Source organism: Cherax quadricarinatus, chromosome 56 (assembly GCF_038502225.1).
Source record: "Cherax quadricarinatus isolate ZL_2023a chromosome 56, ASM3850222v1, whole genome shotgun sequence".
NCBI classification, from domain to species: domain Eukaryota; kingdom Metazoa; phylum Arthropoda; class Malacostraca; order Decapoda; family Parastacidae; genus Cherax; species Cherax quadricarinatus.
The window spans coordinates 26054183-26079641 of record NC_091347.1 but is presented as its reverse complement, the minus strand read 5'-3'; the positions used below and the strand labels follow the sequence as shown (position 1 = coordinate 26079641).

General features: G+C 54.3%; 1 protein-coding gene across 3 annotated transcripts in view; it reads left to right on the top strand.

The window, feature by feature from the left end:
- Positions 1-25459, top strand: part of LOC128700698 (protein O-linked-mannose beta-1,2-N-acetylglucosaminyltransferase 1) — a 790167-nt gene that overhangs the window by 583801 nt on the left and 180907 nt on the right. For all 3 annotated transcript variants that reach the window (XM_053794015.2, XM_053794017.2, XM_070097232.1), the window contains exon 3: positions 22551-22583. The gene's annotated coding sequence lies outside the window, so the exon portion shown is untranslated. The remainder of the gene's footprint in view (positions 1-22550; positions 22584-25459) is intronic.

Genomic DNA, 25459 nt, shown 5'->3' with positions numbered 1-25459 from the left:
GAGTCACAGTGATGCATGTGGCGGATCCATCAGGCTGTGTTGGACGTGTGGGCCAGCAGTGGCCACCAACAACCTGGTTGACCAAGCAAGCACCAGAAGAGCTGTTCATTCACAAAGTTAATACCCCACATAGGACTGGAACGTTGACATAAGTTTGTCTCCTGTGTGCATTCCAGTGATTGTATTGTGCTTTTCTTTATTCTTTACCAGAAGAGCTTGGCCACAGGACGGTCTCTTTACCAGAAGAGCTTGGCCACAGAACGGTCTCTTTACCAGAAGAGCTTGGCCACAGGACGGTCTCTTTACCAGAAGAGCTTGGCCACAGGACGGTCACTCAGTACCCAAGTACCAATATGTCTGTTACTTGAGTTGCTCTCGGAATGATCAAAGCAAATCAGCTGCCACTCTAGTGGTTCAGGTGTCTGCTAAAATACTTGTACTACAACATAATGTTGTATCGCTGTCCTTCATATCATTGACTTAGTTTCAACGTTGCATGTTTGTTGCTGGAAAATGAAAACTCTCGATTTTTTCCCCGCAAAATGTAATTTAAAAAGGCATGTCCAAAACTAATAGGCCTTCATAGTACTTTATTATCCAATTTTTTATTGTTTTTTTGAGTTGCAGGTTCGAAAATTTCACATTACGTAGAATGAATTTCGTAAGAATTTACTGTAAACTCGGATTATGGGAATTATAAAATAATTTCAAGCAATAAATAGAATGGGAAAGAAAAAAAATACATATAGAAAAAACGGGAATTAATCTTCTAATTTGAAAAGAGAAAATGGGGTCAGAGAATCAGGAGAGAGGGGGGGGGGACTAATGGAATCATTTACATGCAGGATGGTCGTGCATGCCTGCCACTGAAGGGGCGTTGTTGTAATTGTATAACATACCAACCTTGTTACCTGTGTGGCTGCTGATGCTGCTACCTCTCACCTACCACCATTTATTATAAAACACGTTACAGTGTTATATATATATATATATATATATATATATATATATATATATGTGTGTGTGTGTGTGTGTGTGTGTACTCACATATTTGTGGTTGCAGGGGTCGAGTCACAACTCCTGGCCCCACCTCTTCGCTGATTGCTACTAGGTCCTCTCTCTCCCTGCCCCATGAGCTCTATCATACCTCGCCTTAAAACTATGTATGGTTCCTGCCTCCACTACGTTACTTTCTAGGCTATTCCACGCCCTGACTACTCTATGACTGAAGAAATACTTCCTAACATCCCTTTGATTCATCTGAGTCTTCAACTTCCAATTGTGACCTCTTGTGTCTGTGTCCCATCTCTGGAACATCCCGTCTTTGTCCACCTTGTCTATTCCGCGCAGTATTTTATATGTCGTTATCATGTCTCCCCTGACCCTCCTGTCCTCCAGTGTCGTCAGGCCGATTTCCCTCAACCTTTCTTCGTAGGACAATCCCCGTAGCTCTGGGACTAGTCTTGTTTCAAACCTTTGCACTTTCTCTAATTTCTTGACGTGCTTGACTAGGTGTGGATTCCAAACTGGTGCTGCATACTCCAGTATGGGCCTGACGTAAATGGTATACAGAGTCTTAAACGAATCCTTACTGAGGTATCGGAACGCTATCCGTAGGTTTGCCAGGCGCCCGTATGCTGCAGCAGTTATCTGATTGATGTGCGCCTCAGGAGATATGCTCGGTGTTATACTCACCCCCAGATCTTTTTCCTTGAGTGAGGTTTGCAGTCTTTGGGCATCTACACTATATTGTGTCTGCGGTCTTCTTTGCCCTTCCCCAATCTTCATGACTTTGCATTTGGCAGGGTTAAATTCAAGGAGCCAGTTGCTGGACCAGGCTTGTAGCCTGTCCAGGTCTCTTTGTAGTCCTGCCTGATCCTCATCCGATTTGATTCTTCTCATTAACTTCGCATCATCTGCAAACAAGGACACTTCTGAGTCTATCCCTTCCGTTATGTCGTTCACATATACCAAGAACAGCACAGGTCCTAGGACTGACCCCTGTGGAACCCCGCTTGTCACAGGCGCCCACTCTGACACATCGTCGCGTACCATGACTCGTTGTTGCCTCCCTGTCAGATATTCTCTGATCCATTGCAGTGCCTTTCCTGTTATGTGTGCCTGATCCTCTAGCTTTTGCAGTAACCTCTTGTGAGGAACTGTGTCGAAGGCCTTCTTGCAGTCCAAAAATATGCAGTCGATCCACCCCTCTCTCTCTTGTCTTCTGTCACCTTGTCATAAAACTCTAGTAGGTTTGTGACACAGGATTTTCCTTCCCTGAAACCGTGCTGGTTATCAGTTATACACTTGTTTCTTTCCAGGTGCCCCACCACTCTCCTGATGATCTTCTCTATGACCTTGCATACTATACACGTTAGTGTTACAGGTCTGTAGTTTAGTGCCTCATGTCTGTCTCCCTTTTAAAAAATTGGGACAACATTTGCCATTTTCCATACCTCAGGGAGTTGCCCAGTTTCAAATGATGTGTTGAAGATCTTTGTTAATGGCTCACACAATATCTCTGCTCCCTCTTTAAGGACCCATGGAGAGATGTTGTCTGGTCCCACCGCCTTTGAGGTGTCAAGTTCGCATAGCAGCTTCTTCACCTCCTCCTTGGTTATATGTACCTCATCCAGCACTTGCTGGTGTGCCCCCCTGTTCTGATTTCCTGGAGTCCTACTGGTTTCCACTGTAAATACCTCTTTAAATCTTGTGTTGAGCTCCTGACATACCTCTTGGTCGTTTCTTGTGAATTCCCCATCACTCTTCCTCAGTCTGATTACCTGGTCCTTGACTGTTGTTTTCCTCCTGATGTGGCTGTACAACAGCTTCGGGTCAGTCTTTACTTTTGATGCTATGTCATTTTCATATTGTCTCTGAGCCTCCCTTCTTATCTTTTCTGGCTCTTCGGCTGATTTCTTTATTTTCCCGAGTTCTCTGTCTTCTGTACCTTTTTCATTCTCTAGTACACCTAGTTTTTGCCTCCCTACACCTTTGGGTGAACCAAGGACTCGTTCTGTTCTTCCCATTATTTCTGTTTCCCTTGGGAACAAACCTCTCCTCTGCCTCCTTGCATTTTGTTGCCACATAGTCCATCATTTCTTGTACTGGTTTTCCTGTCAGTTCCCTCTCCCACTGAATGTCTTGAAGGAAGTTCATCATGCCTAAGTAGTTCCCTCTTTTGTAGTTTGGTTTTTCCCAGCCTATTCCTGCTACTCTCTCCACTTGGAGCTCAACTATGTAGTCGAAGCACAGAACCACATGACCACTAGCTCCCAGGGGCCTTTCATACATGATACCCTCGATGTCCGAACTACTCAAGGTGAATACAAGGTCCAGCCTTGCTGGTTCATCCTCTCCTCTCTCTCTGGTAGTGTCTCTAACATGTTGATGCATGAGGTTTTCCAGTACCACATCCATCATCTTGGCTCTCCATGTTTCAGGACCCCCATGGGGCTCCAGGTTTTCCCAGTCAATCTCCTTGTGATTGAAATCACCCATAACTAATAACTTTGCTCCCCCCATGTGTGCTCTCCTGGCCACCTCGGCTAGTGTGTCGATCATTGCTCTGTTGCTCTCATCGTGCGTGTGTGTGTGTGTGTGTGTGTGTGTGAGTGTGTGTGTGTGTGTGTGTGTATAAGCTAGCATAAAATAACGTAATTAGGGTAACTGTTATTTAGCATAAGTAGTGGTGGGGGCTCGATTCTCCGTCTACTGATCGCAAGTTGGTCACTGTTCGGTCAGTCTGTTGATCATCGCTGGAGGGTTGAACGTAGAGAAGTCGACTTAAGCGAATAAACTACAAAATCAGCGTTGGGAAGACGAGAATGCGTCTTGTGAACATAGGCAAGAGAGGGAGAGAGAGAGAGAAGGAGAGAGAGAAAGAAAGAAAATTGACAATAATGAGAAGCATTTTTTTATAATAATTGCAACTTTGTACGTTAATTACAGTGAATAACTTTAAGGTTGTAGTGCTTCACGAAGCCTGCCTGTGAACCCTCCAGTGAAACCTGGAGAACACCATTACTGGAGAAGTGCAGCTCTTGAACACTGATCACCAGTGTTCAGTGTTCCTCCACTCACCAGTGTGACAGGTGTCAACCTTAATCACCAGACAGTTAAAGAAGAAAAATGATGGTAGCAGAGTAGTGGAGAGCTGTGACTACCTCAGAGCAGCGGTACTAAGCTCACTACATATACTCTGTACGACCCTTGTGGGTTTAGTGCTTAGTTGTGATTATAATAGCAGTCTACAAATATACTTGAGGTACTTTGCGGTGGGTCCGTCTGAGGCCGATACCGTCAGAATTAACCGATACCAGTACCGATACTTTGACAGACAGTAAGTGAATCCTGGGTAGCAGGCAGCAAGTGAGCCCTGGGTAACAGGCAGCAGGTGAACCCTAGGTAGCAGGCAGCAGGTGAACCCTAGGTAGCAGGCAGCAAGTGAACCCTGGGTAGCAGGGAGCAAGTGAGCCCTGGGTAACAGGCAGCAGGTGAACCCTGGGTAGCAGGCAGCAAGTGAGCCCTGGGTAGCAGGCAGCAAGTGAGCCCTGGGTAGCAGGCAGCAAGTGAACCCTGGGTAACAGACAGCAAGTGAACCCTGGGTAGCAGGCAGCAAGTGAGCCCTGGGTAGCAGGCAGCAAGTGAACCCTGGGTAACAGACAGCAAGTGAACCCTGGGTAACAGGCAGCAGGTGAACCCTGGGTAGCAGGCAGCAAGTGAGCCCTGGGTAGCAGGCAGCAAGTGAGCCCTGGGTAGCAGGCAGCAAGTGAACCCTGGGTAACAGACAGCAAGTGAACCCTGGGTAACAGGCAGCAGGTGAACCCTGGGTAGCAGGCAGCAAGTGAGCCCTGGGTAGCAGGCAGCAAGTGAACCCTGGGTAACAGACAGCAAGTGAACCCTGGGTAGCAGGCAGCAGGTGAACCCTGGGTAGCAGGCAGCAAGTGAGCCCTGGGTAGCAGGCAGCAAGTGAACCCTGGGTAACAGACAGCAAGTGAACCCTGGGTAGCAGGCAGCAAGTGAGCCCTGGGTAGCAGGCAGCAAGTGAACCCTAGGTAGCAGGCAGCAAGTGAGCCCTGGGTAGCAGGCAGGAAGTGAACCCTGGGTAGCAGGCAGCAAGTGAACCCTGGGTAGCAGGCAGCAAGTGAACCCTGGGTAGCAGGCAGCAAGTGAGCCCTAGGTAGCAGGCAGCAAGTGAGCCCTGGGTAGCAGGCAGCAAGTGAACCCTGGGTAGCAGGCAGCAAGTGAACCCAGGGTAGCAGGCAGAAAGTGAACCCTGGGTAGCAGGCAGCAAGTGAACCCTGGGTAGCAGGCAGCAAGTGAACCCTGGGTAGCAGGCAGCAAGTGAACCCTGGGTAGCAGGCAGCAAGTGAACCCTGGGTAGCAGGCAGCAAGTGAACCCTGGGTAGCAGGCAGCAAGTGAACCCTGGGTAGCAGGCAGCAAGTGAACCCTGGGTAGCAGGCAGCAAGTGAGCCCTGGGTAGCAGGCAGCAAGTGAACCCTGGGTAGCAGGCAGCAAGTGAACCCTGGGTAGCAGGCAGCAAGTGAACCCTGGGTAGCAGGCAGCAAGTGAGCCCTGGGTAGCAGGCAGCAAGTGAACCCTGGGTAACAGGCAGCAAGTCAACCCTGGGTAGCAGGCAGCAAGTGAACCCTGGGTAGCAGGCAGCAAGTGAGCCCTGGGTAGCAGGCAGCAAGTGAACCCTGGGTAGGAGGCATCAAGTGAACCCTGGGTAGCAGACAGCAAATGAACCCTGGGTAGCAGGCAGCAAGTGAGCCCTGGGTAGCAGGCAGCAAGTGAACCCTGGGTAGCAGGCAGCAAGTGAACCCTGGGTAGCAGGCAGCAAGTGAACCCTGGGTAGCAGGCAGCAAGTGAGCCCTGGGTAGCAGGCAGCAAGTGAACCCTGGGTAACAGGCAGCAAGTGAACCCTGGGTAGCAGGCAGCAAGTGAACCCTGGGTAGCAGGCAGCAAGTGAGCCCTGGGTAGCAGGCAGCAAGTGAACCCTGGGTAGCAGGCAGCAAGTGAGCCCTGGGTAGCAGGCAGCAAGTGAGCCCTGGGTAGCAGGCAGCAAGTGAACCCTGGGTAGCAGGCAGCAAGTGAACCCTGGGTAGCAGGCAGCAAGTGAACCCTGGGTAGCAGGCAGCAAGTGAACCCTGGGTAGCAGGCAGCAAGTGAACCCTGGGTAGCAGGCAGCAAGTGAACCCTGGGTAGCAGGCAGCAAGTGAACCCTGGGTAGCAGGCAGCAAGTGAGCCCTGGGTAGCAGGCAGCAAGTGAACCCTGGGTAGCAGGCAGCAAGTGAACCCTGGGTAGCAGGCAGCAAGTGAACCCTGGGTAGCAGGCAGCAAGTGAACCCTGGGTAGCAGGCAGCAAGTGAACCCTGGGTAGCAGGCAGCAAGTGAGCCCTGGGTAGCAGGCAGCAAGTGAACCCTGGGTAACAGGCAGCAAGTGAACCCTGGGTAGCAGGCAGCAAGTGAGCCCTGGGTAGCAGGCAGCAAGTGAACCCTGGGTAGCAGGCAGCAAGTGAACCCTGGGTAGCAGGCAGCAAGTGAACCCTGGGTAGCAGGCAGCAAGTGAGCCCTGGGTAGCAGGCAGCAAGTGAACCCTGGGTAGCAGGCAGCAAGTGAACCCTGGGTAGCAGGCAGCAAGTGAACCCTGGGTAGCAGGCAGCAAGTGAGCCCTGGGTAGCAGGCAGCAAGTGAACCCTGGGTAGCAGGCATCAAGTGAACCCTGGGTAGCAGACAGCAAATGAACCCTGGGTAGCAGGCAGCAAGTGAACCCTGGGTAGCAGGCAGCAAGTGAACCCTGGGTAGCAGGCAGCAAGTGAACCCTGGGCAGCAGGCAGCAAGTGAACCCTGGGTAACAGGCAACAAGTGAACCCTGGGTAACAGGCAGCAAGTGAACCCTGGGTAGCAGGCAGCAAGTGAACCCTGGGTAACAGGCAGCAAGTGAACCCTGGGTAGCAGGCAGCAAGTGAACCCTGGGTAGCAGGCAGCAAGTGAGCCCTGGGTAGCAGGCAGCAAGTGAGCCCTGGGTAGCAGGCAGCAAGTGAACCCTGGGTAGCAGGCAGCAAGTGAACCCTGGGTAGCAGGCAGCAAGTGAACCCTGGGTAGCAGGCAGGAAGTGAACCCTGGGTAGCAGGCAGCAAGTGAACCCTGGGTAGCAGGCAGCAAGTGAACCCTGGGTAGCAGGCAGCAAGTGAACCCTGGGTAGCAGGCAGCAAGTGAGCCCTGGGTAGCAGGCAGCAAGTGAACCCTGGGTAGCAGGCAGCAAGTGAACCCTGGGTAGCAGGCAGCAAGTGAACCCTGGGTAGCAGGCAGCAAGTGAACCCTGGGTAGCAGGCAGCAAGTGAATCCTGGGTAGCAGGCAGCAAGTGAGCCCTGGGTAGCAGGCAGCAAGTGAACCCTGGGTAACAGGCAGCAAGTGAACCCTGGGTAGCAGGCAGCAAGTGAGCCCTGGGTAGCAGGCAGCAAGTGAACCCTGGGTAGCAGGCAGCAAGTGAACCCTGGGTAGCAGGCAGCAAGTGAACCCTGGGTAGCAGGCAGCAAGTGAGCCCTGGGTAGCAGGCAGCAAGTGAACCCTGGGTAGCAGGCAGCAAGTGAACCCTGGGTAGCAGGCAGCAAGTGAACCCTGGGTAGCAGGCAGCAAGTGAACCCTGGGTAGCAGGCAGCAAGTGAACCCTGGGTAGCAGGCAGCAAGTGAACCCTGGGTAGCAGGCAGCAAGTGAACCCTGGGTAGCAGGCAGCAAGTGAACCCTGGGTAGCAGGCAGCAAGTGAACCCTGGGTAGCAGGCAGCAAGTGAGCCCTGGGTAGCAGGCAGCAAGTGAACCCTGGGTAACAGGCAGCAAGTGAACCCTGGGTAGCAGGCAGCAAGTGAACCCTGGGTAGCAGGCAGCAAGTGAGCCCTGGGTAGCAGGCAGCAAGTGAACCCTGGGTAGCAGGCAGCAAGTGAGCCCTGGGTAGCAGGCAGCAAGTGAGCCCTGGGTAGCAGGCAGCAAGTGAACCCTGGGTAGCAGGCAGCAAGTGAACCCTGGGTAGCAGGCAGCAAGTGAACCCTGGGTAGCAGGCAGCAAGTGAACCCTGGGTAGCAGGCAGCAAGTGAACCCTGGGTAGCAGGCAGCAAGTGAACCCTGGGTAGCAGGCAGCAAGTGAACCCTGGGTAGCAGGCAGCAAGTGAGCCCTGGGTAGCAGGCAGCAAGTGAACCCTGGGTAGCAGGCAGCAAGTGAACCCTGGGTAGCAGGCAGCAAGTGAACCCTGGGTAGCAGGCAGCAAGTGAACCCTGGGTAGCAGGCAGCAAGTGAACCCTGGGTAGCAGGCAGCAAGTGAGCCCTGGGTAGCAGGGAGCAAGTGAACCCTGGGTAACAGGCAGCAAGTGAACCCTGGGTAGCAGGCAGCAAGTGAGCCCTGGGTAGCAGGCAGCAAGTGAACCCTGGGTAGCAGGCAGCAAGTGAACCCTGGGTAGCAGGCAGCAAGTGAACCCTGGGTAGCAGGCAGCAAGTGAGCCCTGGGTAGCAGGCAGCAAGTGAACCCTGGGTAGCAGGCAGCAAGTGAACCCTGGGTAGCAGGCAGCAAGTGAACCCTGGGTAGCAGGCAGCAAGTGAACCCTGGGTAGCAGGCAGCAAGTGAACCCTGGGTAGCAGGCAGCAAGTGAACCCTGGGTAGCAGGCAGCAAGTGAACCCTGGGTAGCAGGCAGCAAGTGAACCCTGGGTAGCAGGCAGCAAGTGAACCCTGGGTAGCAGGCAGCAAGTGAACCCTGGGTAGCAGGCAGCAAGTGAGCCCTGGGTAGCAGGCAGCAAGTGAACCCTGGGTAGCAGGCAGCAAGTGAACCCTGGGTAGCAGGCAGCAAGTGAGCCCTGGGTAGCAGGCAGCAAGTGAACCCTGGGTAGCAGGCAGCAAGTGAACCCTGGGTAGCAGGCAGCAAGTGAGCCCTGGGTAGCAGGCAGCAAGTGAACCCTGGGTAGCAGGCAGCAAGTGAGCCCTGGGTAGCAGGCATCAAGTGAACCCTGGGTAGCAGGCAGCAAGTGAACCCTGGGTAACAGGCAGCAAGTGAAACCTGGGTAGCAGGCAACAAGTGAACCCTGGGCAGCAGGCAGCAGGCAACAAGTGAACCCTGGGCAGCAGGCAGCAAGTGAACCCTGGGTAGCAGGCAGCAAGTGAACCCTGGGTAACAGGCAGCAAGTGAACCCTGGGTAGCAGGCAACAAGTGAACCCTGGGCAGCAGGCAGCAGGCAACAAGTGAACCCTGGGCAGCAGGCAGCAAGTGAACCCTGGGTAGCAGGCAGCAAGTGAACCCTGGGTAACAGGCAGCAAGTGAACCCTGGGTAGCAGGCAACAAGTGAACCCTGGGCAGCAGGCAGCAGGCAACAAGTGAACCCTGGGTAACAGGCAGCAAGTGAACCCTGGGTAGCAGGCAGCAAGTGAACCCTGGGTAGCAGGCAGCAAGTGAGCCCTGGGTAGCAGGCATCAAGTGAACCCTGGGTAGCAGGCAGCAAGTGAACCCTGGGTAACAGGCAGCAAGTGAACCCTGGGTAGCAGGCAACAAGTGAACCCTGGGCAGCAGGCAGCAGGCAACAAGTGAACCCTGGGCAGCAGGCAGCAAGTGAACCCTGGGTAGCAGGCAGCAAGTGAACCCTGGGTAACAGGCAGCAAGTGAACCCTGGGTAGCAGGCAACAAGTGAACCCTGGGCAGCAGGCAGCAGGCAACAAGTGAACCCTGGGTAACAGGCAGCAAGTGAACCCTGGGTAGCAGGCAGCAAGTGAACCCTGGGTAGCAGGCAACAAGTGAACCCTGGGCAGCAGGCAGCAGGCAACAAGTGAACCCTGGGTAACAGGCAGCAAGTGAACCCTGGGCAGCAGGCAGCAGGCAACAAGTGAACCCTGGGTAACAGGCAGCAAGTGAACCCTGGGCAGCAGGTAACAGGCAGCAAGTGAACCCTGGGCAGCAGGTAACAGGCAGCAAGTGAACCCTGGGCAGCAGGCAGCAGGCAACAAGTGAACCCTGGGTAACAGGCAGCAAGTGAACCCTGGGTAGCAGGCAGCAAGTGAACCCTGGGTAGCAGGCAACAAGTGAACCCTGGGCAGCAGGCAGCAGGCAACAAGTGAACCCTGGGTAACAGGCAGCAAGTGAACCCTGGGCAGCAGGCAGCAGGCAACAAGTGAACCCTGGGTAACAGGCAGCAAGTGAACCCTGGGTAGCAGGTAACAGGCAGCAAGTGAACCCTGGGCAGCAGGTAACAGGCAGCAAGTGAACCCTGGGCAGCAGGCAGCAGGCAACAAGTGAACCCTGGGTAACAGGCAGCAAGTGAACCCTGGGTAGCAGGCAGCAAGTGAACCCTGGGTAGCAGGCAACAAGTGAACCCTGGGCAGCAGGCAGCAGGCAACAAGTGAACCCTGGGTAACAGGCAGCAAGTGAACCCTGGGCAGCAGGCAGCAGGCAACAAGTGAACCCTGGGTAACAGGCAGCAAGTGAACCCTGGGCAGCAGGTAACAGGCAGCAAGTGAACCCTGGGTAACAGGCAGCAAGTGAACCCTGGGCAGCAGGTAACAGGCAGCAAGTGAACCCTGGGCAGCAGGTAACAGGCAGCAAGTGAACCCTGGGCAGCAGGTAACAGGCAGCAAGTGAACCCTGGGCAGCAGGTAACAGGCAGCAAGTGAACCCTGGGCAGCAGGTAACAGGCAGCAAGTGAACCCGGGGCAGCAGGTAACAGGCAGCAAGTGAACCCTGGGCAGCAGGTAACAGGCAGCAAGTGAACCCTGGGCAGCAGGTAACAGGCAGCAAGTGAACCCTGGGCAGCAGGTAACAGGCAGCAAGTGAACCCTGGGCAGCAGGTAACAGGCAGCAAGTGAACCCTGGGCAGCAGGTAACAGGCAGCAAGTGAACCCTGGGCAGCAGGTAACAGGCAGCAAGTGAACCCTGGGCAGCAGGTAACAGGCAGCAAGTGAACCCTGGGCAGCAGGTAACAGGCAGCAAGTGAACCCTGGGCAGCAGGTAACAGGCAGCAAGTGAACCCTGGGCAGCAGGTAACAGGCAGCAAGTGAACCCTGGGCAGCAGGTAACAGGCAGCAAGTGAACCCTGGGCAGCAGGTAACAGGCAGCAAGTGAACCCTGGGCAGCAGGTAACAGGCAGCAAGTGAACCCTGGGCAGCAGGTAACAGGCAGCAAGTGAACCCTGGGCAGCAGGTAACAGGCAGCAAGTGAACCCTGGGCAGCAGGTAACAGGCAGCAAGTGAACCCTGGGCAGCAGGTAACAGGCAGCAAGTGAACCCTGGGCAGCAGGTAACAGGCAGCAAGTGAACCCTGGGCAGCAGGTAACAGGCAGCAAGTGAACCCTGGGCAGCAGGTAACAGGCAGCAAGTGAACCCTGGGCAGCAGGTAACAGGCAGCAAGTGAACCCTGGGCAGCAGGTAACAGGCAGCAAGTGAACCCTGGGCAGCAGGTAACAGGCAGCAAGTGAACCCTGGGCAGCAGGTAACAGGCAGCAAGTGAACCCTGGGCAGCAGGTAACAGGCAGCAAGTGAACCCTGGGCAGCAGGTAACAGGCAGCAAGTGAACCCTGGGCAGCAGGTAACAGGCAGCAAGTGAACCCTGGGCAGCAGGTAACAGGCAGCAAGTGAACCCTGGGCAGCAGGTAACAGGCAGCAAGTGAACCCTGGGCAGCAGGTAACAGGCAGCAAGTGAACCCTGGGCAGCAGGTAACAGGCAGCAAGTGAACCCTGGGTAGCAGGTAACAGGCAGCAAGTGAACCCTGGGCAGCAGGTAACAGGCAGCAAGTGAACCCTGGGCAGCAGGTAACAGGCAGCAAGTGAACCCTGGGCAGCAGGTAACAGGCAGCAAGTGAACCCTGGGCAGCAGGTAACAGGCAGCAAGTGAACCCTGGGTAGCAGGTAACAGGCAGCAAGTGAACCCTGGGTAGCAGGTAACAGGCAGCAAGTGAACCCTGGGCAGCAGGTAACAGGCAGCAAGTGAACCCTGGGTAGCAGGTAACAGGCAGCAAGTGAACCCTGGGCAGCAGGTAACAGGCAGCAAGTGAACCCTGGGCAGCAGGTAACAGGCAGCAAGTGAACCCTGGGCAGCAGGTAACAGGCAGCAAGTGAACCCTGGGCAGCAGGTAACAGGCAGCAAGTGAACCCTGGGCAGCAGGTAACAGGCAGCAAGTGAACCCTGGGCAGCAGGTAACAGGCAGCAAGTGAACCCTGGGCAGCAGGTAACAGGCAGCAAGTGAACCCTGGGCAGCAGGTAACAGGCAGCAAGTGAACCCTGGGCAGCAGGTAACAGGCAGCAAGTGAACCCTGGGCAGCAGGTAACAGGCAGCAAGTGAACCCTGGGTAGCAGGTAACAGGCAGCAAGTGAACCCTGGGTAGCAGGTAACAGGCAGCAAGTGAACCCTGGGCAGCAGGTAACAGGCAGCAAGTGAACCCTGGGTAGCAGGTAACAGGCAGCAAGTGAACCCTGGGCAGCAGGTAACAGGCAGCAAGTGAACCCTGGGCAGCAGGTAACAGGCAGCAAGTGAACCCTGGGCAGCAGGTAACAGGCAGCAAGTGAACCCTGGGCAGCAGGTAACAGGCAGCAAGTGAACCCTGGGCAGCAGGTAACAGGCAGCAAGTGAACCCTGGGTAGCAGGTAACAGGCAGCAAGTGAACCCTGGGCAGCAGGTAACAGGCAGCAAGTGAACCCTGGGTAGCAGGTAACAGGCAGCAAGTGAACCCTGGGCAGCAGGTAACAGGCAGCAAGTGAACCCTGGGCAGCAGGTAACAGGCAGCAAGTGAACCCTGGGCAGCAGGTAACAGGCAGCAAGTGAACCCTGGGTAGCAGGTAACAGGCAGCAAGTGAACCCTGGGCAGCAGGTAACAGGCAGCAAGTGAACCCTGGGCAGCAGGTAACAGGCAGCAAGTGAACCCTGGGCAGCAGGTAACAGGCAGCAAGTGAACCCTGGGTAGCAGGTAACAGGCAGCAAGTGAACCCTGGGTAGCAGGTAACAGGCAGCAAGTGAACCCTGGGCAGCAGGTAACAGGCAGCAAGTGAACCCTGGGTAGCAGGTAACAGGCAGCAAGTGAACCCTGGGTAGCAGGTAACAGGCAGCAAGTGAACCCTGGGCAGCAGGTAACAGGCAGCAAGTGAACCCTGGGCAGCAGGTAACAGGCAGCAAGTGAACCCTGGGCAGCAGGTAACAGGCAGCAAGTGAACCCTGGGCAGCAGGTAACAGGCAGCAAGTGAACCCTGGGCAGCAGGTAACAGGCAGCAAGTGAACCCTGGGCAGCAGGTAACAGGCAGCAAGTGAACCCTGGGCAGCAGGTAACAGGCAGCAAGTGAACCCTGGGCAGCAGGTAACAGGCAGCAAGTGAACCCTGGGTAGCAGGTAACAGGCAGCAAGTGAACCCTGGGCAGCAGGTAACAGGCAGCAAGTGAACCCTGGGCAGCAGGTAACAGGCAGCAAGTGAACCCTGGGCAGCAGGCAGCAAGTGAGCCCTGGGTAGCAGGCAGCAAGTGAGCCCTGGGTAGCAGGCAGCAAGTGAACCCTGGGTAGCAGGCAGCAAGTGAACCCTGGGTAGCAGGCAGCAAGTGAACCCTGGGTAGCAGGCAGCAAGTGAGCCCTGGGTAGCAGGCAGCAAGTGAGCCCTGGGTAGCAGGCAGCAAGTGAACCCTGGGTAGCAGGCAGCAAGTGAACCCTGGGTAGCAGGCATCAAGTGAACCCTGGGTAGCAGGCAGCAAGTGAACCCTGGGTAGCAGGCAGCAAGTGAACCCTGGGTAGCAGGCAGCAAGTGAACCCTGGGTAGCAGGCAGCAAGTGAACCCTGGGTAGCAGGCAGCAAGTGAGCCCTGGGTAGCAGGCAGCAAGTGAACCCTGGGTAGCAGGCAGCAAGTGAACCCTGGGTAGCAGGCAGCAAGTGAACCCTGGGTAGCAGGCAGCAAGTGAACCCTGGGTAGCAGGCAGCAAGTGAACCCTGGGTAGCAGGCAGCAAGTGAGCCCTGGGTAGCAGGCAGCAAGTGAACCCTGGGTAACAGGCAGCAAGTGAACCCTGGGTAGCAGGCAGCAAGTGAGCCCTGGGTAGCAGGCAGCAAGTGAACCCTGGGTAGCAGGCAGCAAGTGAACCCTGGGTAGCAGGCAGCAAGTGAACCCTGGGTAGCAGGCAGCAAGTGAACCCTGGGTAGCAGGCAGCAAGTGAGCCCTGGGTAGCAGGCAGCAAGTGAACCCTGGGTAGCAGGCAGCAAGTGAACCCTGGGTAGCAGGCAGCAAGTGAACCCTGGGTAGCAGGCAGCAAGTGAACCCTGGGTAGCAGGCAGCAAGTGAACCCTGGGTAGCAGGCAGCAAGTGAACCCTGGGTAGCAGGCAGCAAGTGAACCCTGGGTAGCAGGCAGCAAGTGAACCCTGGGTAGCAGGCAGCAAGTGAACCCTGGGTAGCAGGCAGCAAGTGAACCCTGGGTAGCAGGCAGCAAGTGAGCCCTGGGTAGCAGGCAGCAAGTGAACCCTGGGTAGCAGGCAGCAAGTGAACCCTGGGTAGCAGGCAGCAAGTGAGCCCTGGGTAGCAGGCAGCAAGTGAACCCTGGGTAGCAGGCAGCAAGTGAACCCTGGGTAGCAGGCAGCAAGTGAGCCCTGGGTAGCAGGCAGCAAGTGAACCCTGGGTAGCAGGCAGCAAGTGAGCCCTGGGTAGCAGGCATCAAGTGAACCCTGGGTAGCAGGCAGCAAGTGAACCCTGGGTAACAGGCAGCAAGTGAAACCTGGGTAGCAGGCAACAAGTGAACCCTGGGCAGCAGGCAGCAGGCAACAAGTGAACCCTGGGCAGCAGGCAGCAAGTGAACCCTGGGTAGCAGGCAGCAAGTGAACCCTGGGTAACAGGCAGCAAGTGAACCCTGGGTAGCAGGCAACAAGTGAACCCTGGGCAGCAGGCAGCAGGCAACAAGTGAACCCTGGGCAGCAGGCAGCAAGTGAACCCTGGGTAGCAGGCAGCAAGTGAACCCTGGGTAACAGGCAGCAAGTGAACCCTGGGTAGCAGGCAACAAGTGAACCCTGGGCAGCAGGCAGCAGGCAACAAGTGAACCCTGGGTAACAGGCAGCAAGTGAACCCTGGGTAGCAGGCAGCAAGTGAACCCTGGGTAGCAGGCAGCAAGTGAGCCCTGGGTAGCAGGCATCAAGTGAACCCTGGGTAGCAGGCAGCAAGTGAACCCTGGGTAACAGGCAGCAAGTGAACCCTGGGTAGCAGGCAACAAGTGAACCCTGGGCAGCAGGCAGCAGGCAACAAGTGAACCCTGGGCAGCAGGCAGCAAGTGAACCCTGGGTAGCAGGCAGCAAGTGAACCCTGGGTAACAGGCAGCAAGTGAACCCTGGGTAGCAGGCAACAAGTGAACCCTGGGCAGCAGGCAGCAGGCAACAAGTGAACCCTGGGTAACAGGCAGCAAGTGAACCCTGGGTAGCAGGCAGCAAGTGAACCCTGGGTAGCAGGCAACAAGTGAACCCTGGGCAGCAGGCAGCAGGCAACAAGTGAACCCTGGGTAACAGGCAGCAAGTGAACCCTGGGCAGCAGGCAGCAGGCAACAAGTGAACCCTGGGTAACAGGCAGCAAGTGAACCCTGGGCAGCAGGTAACAGGCAGCAAGTGAACCCTGGGCAGCAGGTAACAGGCAGCAAGTGAACCCTGGGCAGCAGGCAGCAGGCAACAAGTGAACCCTGGGTAACAGGCAGCAAGTGAACCCTGGGTAGCAGGCAGCAAGTGAACCCTGGGTAGCAGGCAACAAGTGAACCCTGGGCAGCAGGCAGCAGGCAACAAGTGAACCCTGGGTAACAGGCAGCAAGTGAACCCTGGGCAGCAGGCAGCAGGCAACAAGTGAACCCTGGGTAACAGGCAGCAAGTGAACCCTGGGTAGCAGGTAACAGGCAGCAAGTGAACCCTGGGCAGCAGGTAACAGGCAGCAAGTGAACCCTGGGCAGCAGGCAGCAGGCAACAAGTGAACCCTGGGTAACAGGCAGCAAGTGAACCCTGGGTAGCAGGCAGCAAGTGAACCCTGGGTAGCAGGCAACAAGTGAACCCTGGGCAGCAGGCAGCAGGCAACAAGTGTACCCTGGGTAACAGGCAGCAAGTGAACCCTGGGCAGCAGGCAGCAGGCAACAAGTGAACCCTGGGTAACAGGCAGCAAGTGAACCCTGGGCAGCAGGTAACAGGCAGCAAGTGAACCCTGGGTAACAGGCAGCAAGTGAACCCTGGGCAGCAGGTAACAGGCAGCAAGTGAACCCTGGGCAGCAGGTAACAGGCAGCAAGTGAACCCTGGGCAGCAGGTAACAGGCAGCAAGTGAACCCTGGGCAGCAGGTAACAGGCAGCAAGTGAACCCTGGGCAGCAGGTAACAGGCAGCAAGTGAACCCTGGGCAGCAGGTAACAGGCAGCAAGTGAACCCTGGGCAGCAGGTAACAGGCAGCAAGTGAACCCTGGGCAGCAGGTAACAGGCAGCAAGTGAACCCTGGGCAGCAGGTAACAGGCAGCAAGTGAACCCTGGGCAGCAGGTAACAGGCAGCAAGTGAACCCTGGGCAGCAGGTAACAGGCAGCAAGTGAACCCTGGGCAGCAGGTAACAGGCAGCAAGTGAACCCTGGGCAGCAGGTAACAGGCAGCAAGTGAACCCTGGGCAGCAGGTAACAGGCAGCAAGTGAACCCTGGGCAGCAGGTAACAGGCAGCAAGTGAACCCTGGGCAGCAGGTAACAGGCAGCAAGTGAACCCTGGGCAGCAGGTAACAGGCAGCAAGTGAACCCTGGGCAGCAGGTACCAGGCAGCAAGGGAACCCTGGGCAAGCAGGTAACAGGCAGCAAGTGAACCCTGGGCAGCAGGTAACAGGCAGCAAGTGAACCCTGGGCAGCAGGTAACAGGCAGCAAGTGAACCCTGGGCAGCAGGTAACAGGCAGCAAGTGAACCCTGGGCAGCAGGTAACAGGCAGCAAGTGAACCCTGGGCAGCAGGTAACAGGCAGCAAGTGAACCCTGGGCAGCAGGTAACAGGCAGCAAGTGAACCCTGGGCAGCAGGTAACAGGCAGCAAGTGAACCCTGGGCAGCAGGTAACAGGCAGCAAGTGAACCCTGGGCAGCAGGTAACAGGCAGCAAGTGAACCCTGGGCAGCAGGTAACAGGCAGGGCCGCAGGTCACAGGCAGCAAGTGAACCCTGGGCAGCAGGTAACAGGCAGCAAGTGAACCCTGGGCAGCAGGTAACAGGCAGCAAGTGAACCCTGGGCAGCAGGTAACAGGCAGCAAGTGAACCCTGGGCAGCAGGTAACAGGCAGCAAGTGAACCCTGGGCAGCAGGTAACAGGCAGCAAGTGAACCCTGGGCAGCAGGTAACAGGCAGCAAGTGAACCCTGGGCAGCAGGTAACAGGCAGCAAGTGAACCCTGGGCAGCAGGTAACAGGCAGCAAGTGAACCCTGGGCAGCAGGTAACAGGCAGCAAGTGAACCCTGGGCAGCAGGTAACAGGCAGCAAGTGAACCCTGGGTAGCAGGTAACAGGCAGCAAGTGAACCCTGGGCAGCAGGTAACAGGCAGCAAGTGAACCCTGGGCAGCAGGTAACAGGCAGCAAGTGAACCCTGGGCAGCAGGTAACAGGCAGCAAGTGAACCCTGGGCAGCAGGTAACAGGCAGCAAGTGAACCCTGGGTAGCAGGTAACAGGCAGCAAGTGAACCCTGGGCAGCAGGTAACAGGCAGCAAGTGAACCCTGGGCAGCAGGTAACAGGCAGCAAGTGAACCCTGGGTAGCAGGTAACAGGCAGCAAGTGAACCCTGGGCAGCAGGTAACAGGCAGCAAGTGAACCCTGGGCAGCAGGTAACAGGCAGCAAGTGAACCCTGGGCAGCAGGTAACAGGCAGCAAGTGAACCCTGGGCAGCAGGTAACAGGCAGCAAGTGAACCCTGGGCAGCAGGTAACAGGCAGCAAGTGAACCCTGGGCAGCAGGTAACAGGCAGCAAGTGAACCCTGGGCAGCAGGTAACAGGCAGCAAGTGAACCCTGGGCAGCAGGTAACAGGCAGCAAGTGAACCCTGGGCAGCAGGTAACAGGCAGCAAGTGAACCCTGGGCAGCAGGTAACAGGCAGCAAGTGAACCCTGGGTAGCAGGTAACAGGCAGCAAGTGAACCCTGGGTAGCAGGTAACAGGCAGCAAGTGAACCCTGGGCAGCAGGTAACAGGCAGCAAGTGAACCCTGGGTAGCAGGTAACAGGCAGCAAGTGAACCCTGGGCAGCAGGTAACAGGCAGCAAGTGAACCCTGGGCAGCAGGTAACAGGCAGCAAGTGAACCCTGGGGAGCGGGTAACAGGCAGCACGTGAACCCTGGGCAGCAGGTAACAGGCAGCAAGTGAACCCTGGGCAGCAGGTAACAGGCAGCAAGTGAACCCTGGGTAGCAGGTAACAGGCAGCAAGTGAACCCTGGGCAGCAGGTAACAGGCAGCAAGTGAACCCTGGGTAGCAGGTAACAGGCAGCAAGTGAACCCTGGGCAGCAGGTAACAGGCAGCAAGTGAACCCTGGGCAGCAGGTAACAGGCAGCAAGTGAACCCTGGGCAGCAGGTAACAGGCAGCAAGTGAACCCTGGGTAGCAGGTAACAGGCAGCAAGTGAACCCTGGGCAGCAGGTAACAGGCAGCAAGTGAACCCTGGGCAGCAGGTAACAGGCAGCAAGTGAACCCTGGGCAGCAGGTAACAGGCAGCAAGTGAACCCTGGGTAGCAGGTAACAGGCAGCAAGTGAACCCTGGGTAGCAGGTAACAGGCAGCAAGTGAACCCTGGGCAGCAGGTAACAGGCAGCAAGTGAACCCTGGGTAGCAGGTAACAGGCAGCAAGTGAACCCTGGGTAGCAGGTAACAGGCAGCAAGTGAACCCTGGGCAGCAGGTAACAGGCAGCAAGTGAACCCTGGGCAGCAGGTAACAGGCAGCAAGTGAACCCTGGGTAGCAGGTAACAGGCAGCAAGTGAACCCTGGGCAGCAGGTAACAGGCAGCAAGTGAACCCTGGGCAGCAGGTAACAGGCAGCAAGTGAACCCTGGGCAGCAGGTAACAGGCAGCAAGTGAACCCTGGGCAGCAGGTAACAGGCAGCAAGTGAACCCTGGGCAGCAGGTAACAGGCAGCAAGTGAACCCTGGGTAGCAGGTAACAGGCAGCAAGTGAACCCTGGGCAGCAGGTAACAGGCAGCAAGTGAACCCTGGGCAGCAGGTAACAGGCAGCAAGTGAACCCTGGGCAGCAGGTAACAGGCAGCAAGTGAACCCTGGGCAGCAGGTAACAGGCAGCAAGTGAACCCTGGGCAGCAGGTAACAGGCAGCAAGTGAACCCTGGGTAACAGGCAGCAAGTGAACCCTGGGCAGCAGGTAACAGGCAGCAAGTGAACCCTGGGCAGCAGGTAACAGGCAGCAAGTGAACCCTGGGCAGCAGGTAACAGGCAGCAAGTGAACCCTGGGCAGCAGGTAACAGGCAGCAAGTGAACCCTGGGCAGCAGGTAACAGGCAGCAAGTGAACCCTGGGCAGCAGGTAACAGGCAGCAAGTGAACCCTGGGTAGCAGGTAACAGGCAGCAAGTGAACCCTGGGCAGCAGGTAACAGGCAGCAAGTGAACCCTGGGCAGCAGGTAACAGGCAGCAAGTGAACCCTGGGCAGCAGGTAACAGGCAGCAAGTGAACCCTGGGCAGCAGGTAACAGGCAGCAAGTGAACCCTGGGCAGCAGGTAACAGGCAGCAAGTGAACCCTGGGCAGCAGGTAACAGGCAGCAAGTGAACCCTGGGCAGCAGGTAACAGGCAGCAAGTGAACCCTGGGCAGCAGGTAACAGGCAGCAAGTGAACCCTGGGCAGCAGGTAACAGGCAGCAAGTGAACCCTGGGCAGCAGGTAACAGGCAGCAAGTGAACCCTGGGCAGCAGGTAACAGGCAGCAAGTGAACCCTGGGCAGCAGGTAACAGGCAGCAAGTGAACCCTGGGCAGCAGGTAACAGGCAGCAAGTGAACCCTGGGCAGCAGGTAACAGGCAGCAAGTGAACCCTGGGCAGCAGGTAACAGGCAGCAAGTGAACCCTGGGTAGCAGGTAACAGGCAGCAAGTGAACCCTGGGTAGCAGGTAACAGGCAGCAAGTGAACCCTGGGCAGCAGGTAACAGGCAGCAAGTGAACCCTGGGCAGCAGGTAACAGGCAGCAAGTGAACCCTGGGTAGCAGGTAACAGGCAGCAAGTGAACCCTGGGCAGCAGGTAACAGGCAGCAAGTGAACCCTGGGCAGCAGGTAACAGGCAGCAAGTGAACCCTGGGTAGCAGGTAACAGGCAGCAAGTGAACCCTGGGCAGCAGGTAACAGGCAGCAAGTGAACCCTGGGTAGCAGGTAACAGGCAGCAAGTGAACCCTGGGCAGCAGGTAACAGGCAGCAAGTGAACCCTGGGCAGCAGGTAACAGGCAGCAAGTGAACCCTGGGCAGCAGGTAACAGGCAGCAAGTGAACCCTGGGCAGCAGGTAACAGGCAGCAAGTGAACCCTGGGCAGCAGGTAACAGGCAGCAAGTGAACCCTGGGCAGCAGGTAGCAGGCAGCAAGTGAACCCTGGGTAGCAGGCAGCAAGTGAACCCTGGGCAGCAGGTAGCAGGCAGCAAGTGAACCCTGGGCAGCAGGTAGCAGGCAGCAAGTGAACCCTGGGCAGCAGGTAACAGGCAGCAAGTGAACCCTGGGCAGCAGGTAACAGGCAGCAAGTGAACCCTGGGCAGCAGGTAACAGGCAGCAAGTGAACCCTGGGCAGCAGGTAACAGGCAGCAAGTGAACCCTGGGCAGCAGGTAACAGGCAGCAAGTGAACCCTGGGCAGCAGGTAACAGGCAGCAAGTGAACCCTGGGCAGCAGGTAACAGGCAGCAAGTGAACCCTGGGCAGCAGGTAACAGGCAGCAAGTGAACCCTGGGCAGCAGGTAACAGGCAGCAAGTGAACCCTGGGCAGCAGGTAACAGGCAGCAAGTGAACCCTGGGCAGCAGGTAACAGGCAGCAAGTGAACCCTGGGCAGCAGGTAACAGGCAGCAAGTGAACCCTGGGCAGCAGGTAACAGGCAGCAAGTGAACCCTGGGCAGCAGGTAACAGGCAGCAAGTGAACCCTGGGTAGCAGGTAACAGGCAGCAAGTGAACCCTGGGTAGCAGGTAACAGGCAGCAAGTGAACCCTGGGCAGCAGGTAACAGGCAGCAAGTGAACCCTGGGCAGCAGGTAACAGGCAGCAAGTGAACCCTGGGTAGCAGGTAACAGGCAGCAAGTGAACCCTGGGCAGCAGGTAACAGGCAGCAAGTGAACCCTGGGCAGCAGGTAACAGGCAGCAAGTGAACCCTGGGTAGCAGGTAACAGGCAGCAAGTGAACCCTGGGCAGCAGGTAACAGGCAGCAAGTGAACCCTGGGTAGCAGGTAACAGGCAGCAAGTGAACCCTGGGCAGCAGGTAACAGGCAGCAAGTGAACCCTGGGCAGCAGGTAACAGGCAGCAAGTGAACCCTGGGCAGCAGGTAACAGGCAGCAAGTGAACCCTGGGCAGCAGGTAACAGGCAGCAAGTGAACCCTGGGCAGCAGGTAACAGGCAGCAAGTGAACCCTGGGCAGCAGGTAGCAGGCAGCAAGTGAACCCTGGGTAGCAGGCAGCAAGTGAACCCTGGGTAGCAGGCAGCAAGTGAACCCTGGGTAGCAGGCAGCAAGTGAACCCTGGGTAGCAGAGAACATAGATTTTTCTCAGTAGATTGCATATTATTTCTTATTTATTTAAACGTATATACCAAATCAATTTCATTTCACTACGTCTGTTTTTCGACGTTCCCAGCGTCAACTTATTTTTTAATTTAGGCAAAAGTTAGGTTAGGTTACATAAACCCGGACAAATATGTGTGTGTACTCACCTAATTGTGGTTACAGGGGTCGAGACTCAGCTCCTGGCCCCGCCTCTTCACTGATCTCTACTAGGTCCTCTCTCTCTCTCTCTCTCTCTGCTTCCTATGTGTGTGTGTGTATGTGGGAGAAATGATTCCTCTTAAAAATATTTATGGTATTCATGATGGAACATTGCTTGGTATTGATATAGTGATGGGGAGGCGCTAAAACCGTCGGGATATGCAGTGGAGGGTCGTATGTGTCTTGCTGGAGGTGGAGTGCTGCAGATACAACCTCAACGTCATTATATACCTCCCTACACTCACTACCAAGATTAACACCAATATGGTCACTGTCGTTATCAGTATAATGACCAGTATTATCAGTTACCATCACCATAATGACCATTATCATCAATTACCATCAATATTACCACTGTCATCATCAATATAATGACCACTATCATCAATTAACATCAATATAATCACTATTATCAATACAGTGACAACTATCATCACCAATTACCATCACTATCATTAATATAATCATCCCCACCATCACCACCACCATCATCATCATCATCACTATGATGATCATCATCCTTGGCAAGTACAACCTAAGCAATATCTAGGTTAAGCCTGACGTGGGTATCTTGACTCACCAGGAATAAGTGATCGCCTTTGATGTATTCACTGATTTTTTGGACTCACATATTTACACATGCATTTTATCTTTTCAGGGTAGAGAGCCTGTCTTCCAGGAACCAGCCAAGGTAAGTTACTAGAGAGAGAGAGAGAGAGAGAGAGAGAGAGAGAGAGTGAGAGTGAGTGAGTAGAATTTCTTTTATCTGGCGAAAATGGATACATCAGGAGTGTTCTGTTACTCTGTGTATCGTCGTCCTAAATTGAAAATTTTGGCAATTTGGTAGTATAAGGTTTGAGTGGGCAGTATTGAGGCTTTGCATGTGACGTCACGGGTTACGTAGTGGGAACGGAAGCTGTGTTTCCCTGTCATAGTGCATCAGACAGGCTTGGTCACATAGTGTTCAGTGTGTCAGTCTGGGCTGTGTGACTTCACCTTGGAACTGAAGATATCGTCATGTATTAGGGGTTCAATATTTACGATAGCTTCCAAGGTTTCGCTACAGCAGAGGTGGAGTTACCATGACCTAGGAATTACCGCCTCTCAGCATGGGATGCCCCATACACAGGAAAAACAATGGGAGTTTTATGAAGATATCTCCCATAACCGATCGGGGCAACATAAGCTATTATATATATATATGTATATATATATATATATATATATATATATATATATATATATATATATATATATATATATATATATATATATATATATATATATATATATATATATATATGAGTAAAGAAAAAGAGAAAGGAAGGGAATCTGGGCTACATGTGTATCTAAGAATACATACATACATCAATATGCAAAATAACCACAGTGAAAAAATAGTGAAATTCCAAGCGCTTTCGTAATTTCTCACATTATCAAGGAACATTTCTTGATAATGTGAGAAATCACGAAAGCGGTTGGAATTTCACTATTTTTCTTCTGTGGTTATTTTGCATGTTGTGATATCACCTGTTTACTGTGATCTTACTGCCCACATTGGTATATAAGCAACGCAGATCTCAAAACTACAGTAAACGACTGAGAATACGCACACTAACGTGGATACAACCAGCCTGAGCACCACGAACGCCTAAGAATACGTACACTAACGTGGATACAACCAGCCTGAGCACCACGATCAACCACAACTTCACTTGTCCTAAGCAACGTCAACTAAGTGTAGGTTGACTGGGTGGTTACAAACAAAATGTACACTATGCTAAGTCACGTAGTTGTACATGCGTTACTGTATACAGGCAAAGAAATTTAAACGTGCGTGATCAGATGAGTACAAGAAAGGAAGGAAGAGAGAGGAGATTCTCTCTCTCTCTCTTTCACTCTCACTCTTCATGAAACAAACTTTCACCTTCCCTCTCCCACCTCCCGCCTCTCCGCACCTCTGCCACACTGACCAAAAAGTCCTGAAACAGTGTGCAGGTCTAGCCCAGGAAGACCCCATATTAAGCCGCAGGTAGCACCCAGACAGGTCTGCCAAGAAGACCTTGACGTGTGTCTTCCCAAGACACGTAGCATTCATTTGTCAGCCACAGACACAAGCAGGTAGACAGACAAGCAAGCAAGCAAGCGGGCTGGCAGGCAGGCAATAAGCCAGGCAAGCAACAAGTCAGGCAGCCAGCAACGCAGGCGACAGGAAAAAACACGAGGAGATTGACACATGCTCGTAAACACGTGTCACGTTCTTGAGAAAGTCCTTAACAAGACACCAGTTGCTTGTCTTCAACACCTTCTCTCACCGCCAGTGATACTCGTGTTGATTTCAACGTTACTTGGCGCTGCTCAGCTACCTCGTTGCCTGATGTGCCGCAGCCGTGTTTACAATGTTCACAGCTCTGGTTAGATAAGCAGTTTTATAGTTTCGTGTAACTTAAAATTATATTTGTTAGTTTACAGAGAACTTTATTAAATTGATGTTGGGAATCTTTCAGTTAAATTAACGAAGCAAAATGATGTAGGCTGGTGTACCAGGCCTCGTCTCACCTTCCAAAAACTCGAATCACAGTTACAGGTGCTGTCTCACCGTCTAAAAAACAGGATCACCGCTAATGGACCCGTCTCAAAGCCCGTCTTCTTATCATAGAAACCAACTGCAGGACCCGTCTCACCTTCTCAGGCCCCGATATCAGAACTAGTCTCACCGTCTGAGGCTCCCGTCTCACCGTCTGAGAGGGTCCCGTCTCCAGCCTCCTACTCGCATCTCACCTTCCAGCTCATTAATTAACAACGTATCTGATCAATAATTCCGACGCTCGGGAAATTACCATTACTATTGAAATATTACGTTTATTTTGCGTGGAGTTGAGAGGCGGCGCTGGGGAGAGTGTGACTGATATTTGTGACTCTGCTTCATGTTTCTTTTTCTACCCTCGCAACTCGTTCATAAAGCCAGGCTTCCCCCGTTTATCGCCTGTTAGCGTTGGTGAGAGAATATGACGGGATTATCAGACGTGTCTGAAGCTACAAGAAATATCCTAATTTCAACAAGTGGTAATTCATAGATTTTTCAGTGGGGAAAAACGTTTAACTTTCGACATCTCACCCACTGTGGGGCTTTAACACGTACTTGACAACTCCCCACTGCGAGTGATAGCCCCACTGTGGGTGATAGTCCCATTGTGATTATGATGTATGATATGAACCTTGTTAATAGATACCAACAGAGTGGTATAAGAAAACTGGGAACTTGATTACCTTGATCAAGGTGCCAGGACCGAAACGCTTTGTAATAAGTATATGCGTATGACGTATCGTTCTCGTCTACGGAGTACGGTGGAAGGGCCTTTAAATCACTCCAGTATTTCAGATACTTGACTGAATTTATACGACCAGTGAAGATTCTCTGTACTCTCTACATTTCTGTAATTTCGCCTGTCTTAAAGAGGACTGTTAGTGTACAGCAGTATGTCAGCCTGGAGAGAACAAGTGACGTGAAGTGTCACCACTGGTTCAGCATTTCTTCTTTTGAATGTTCTAGTTATCCAGTGAAGG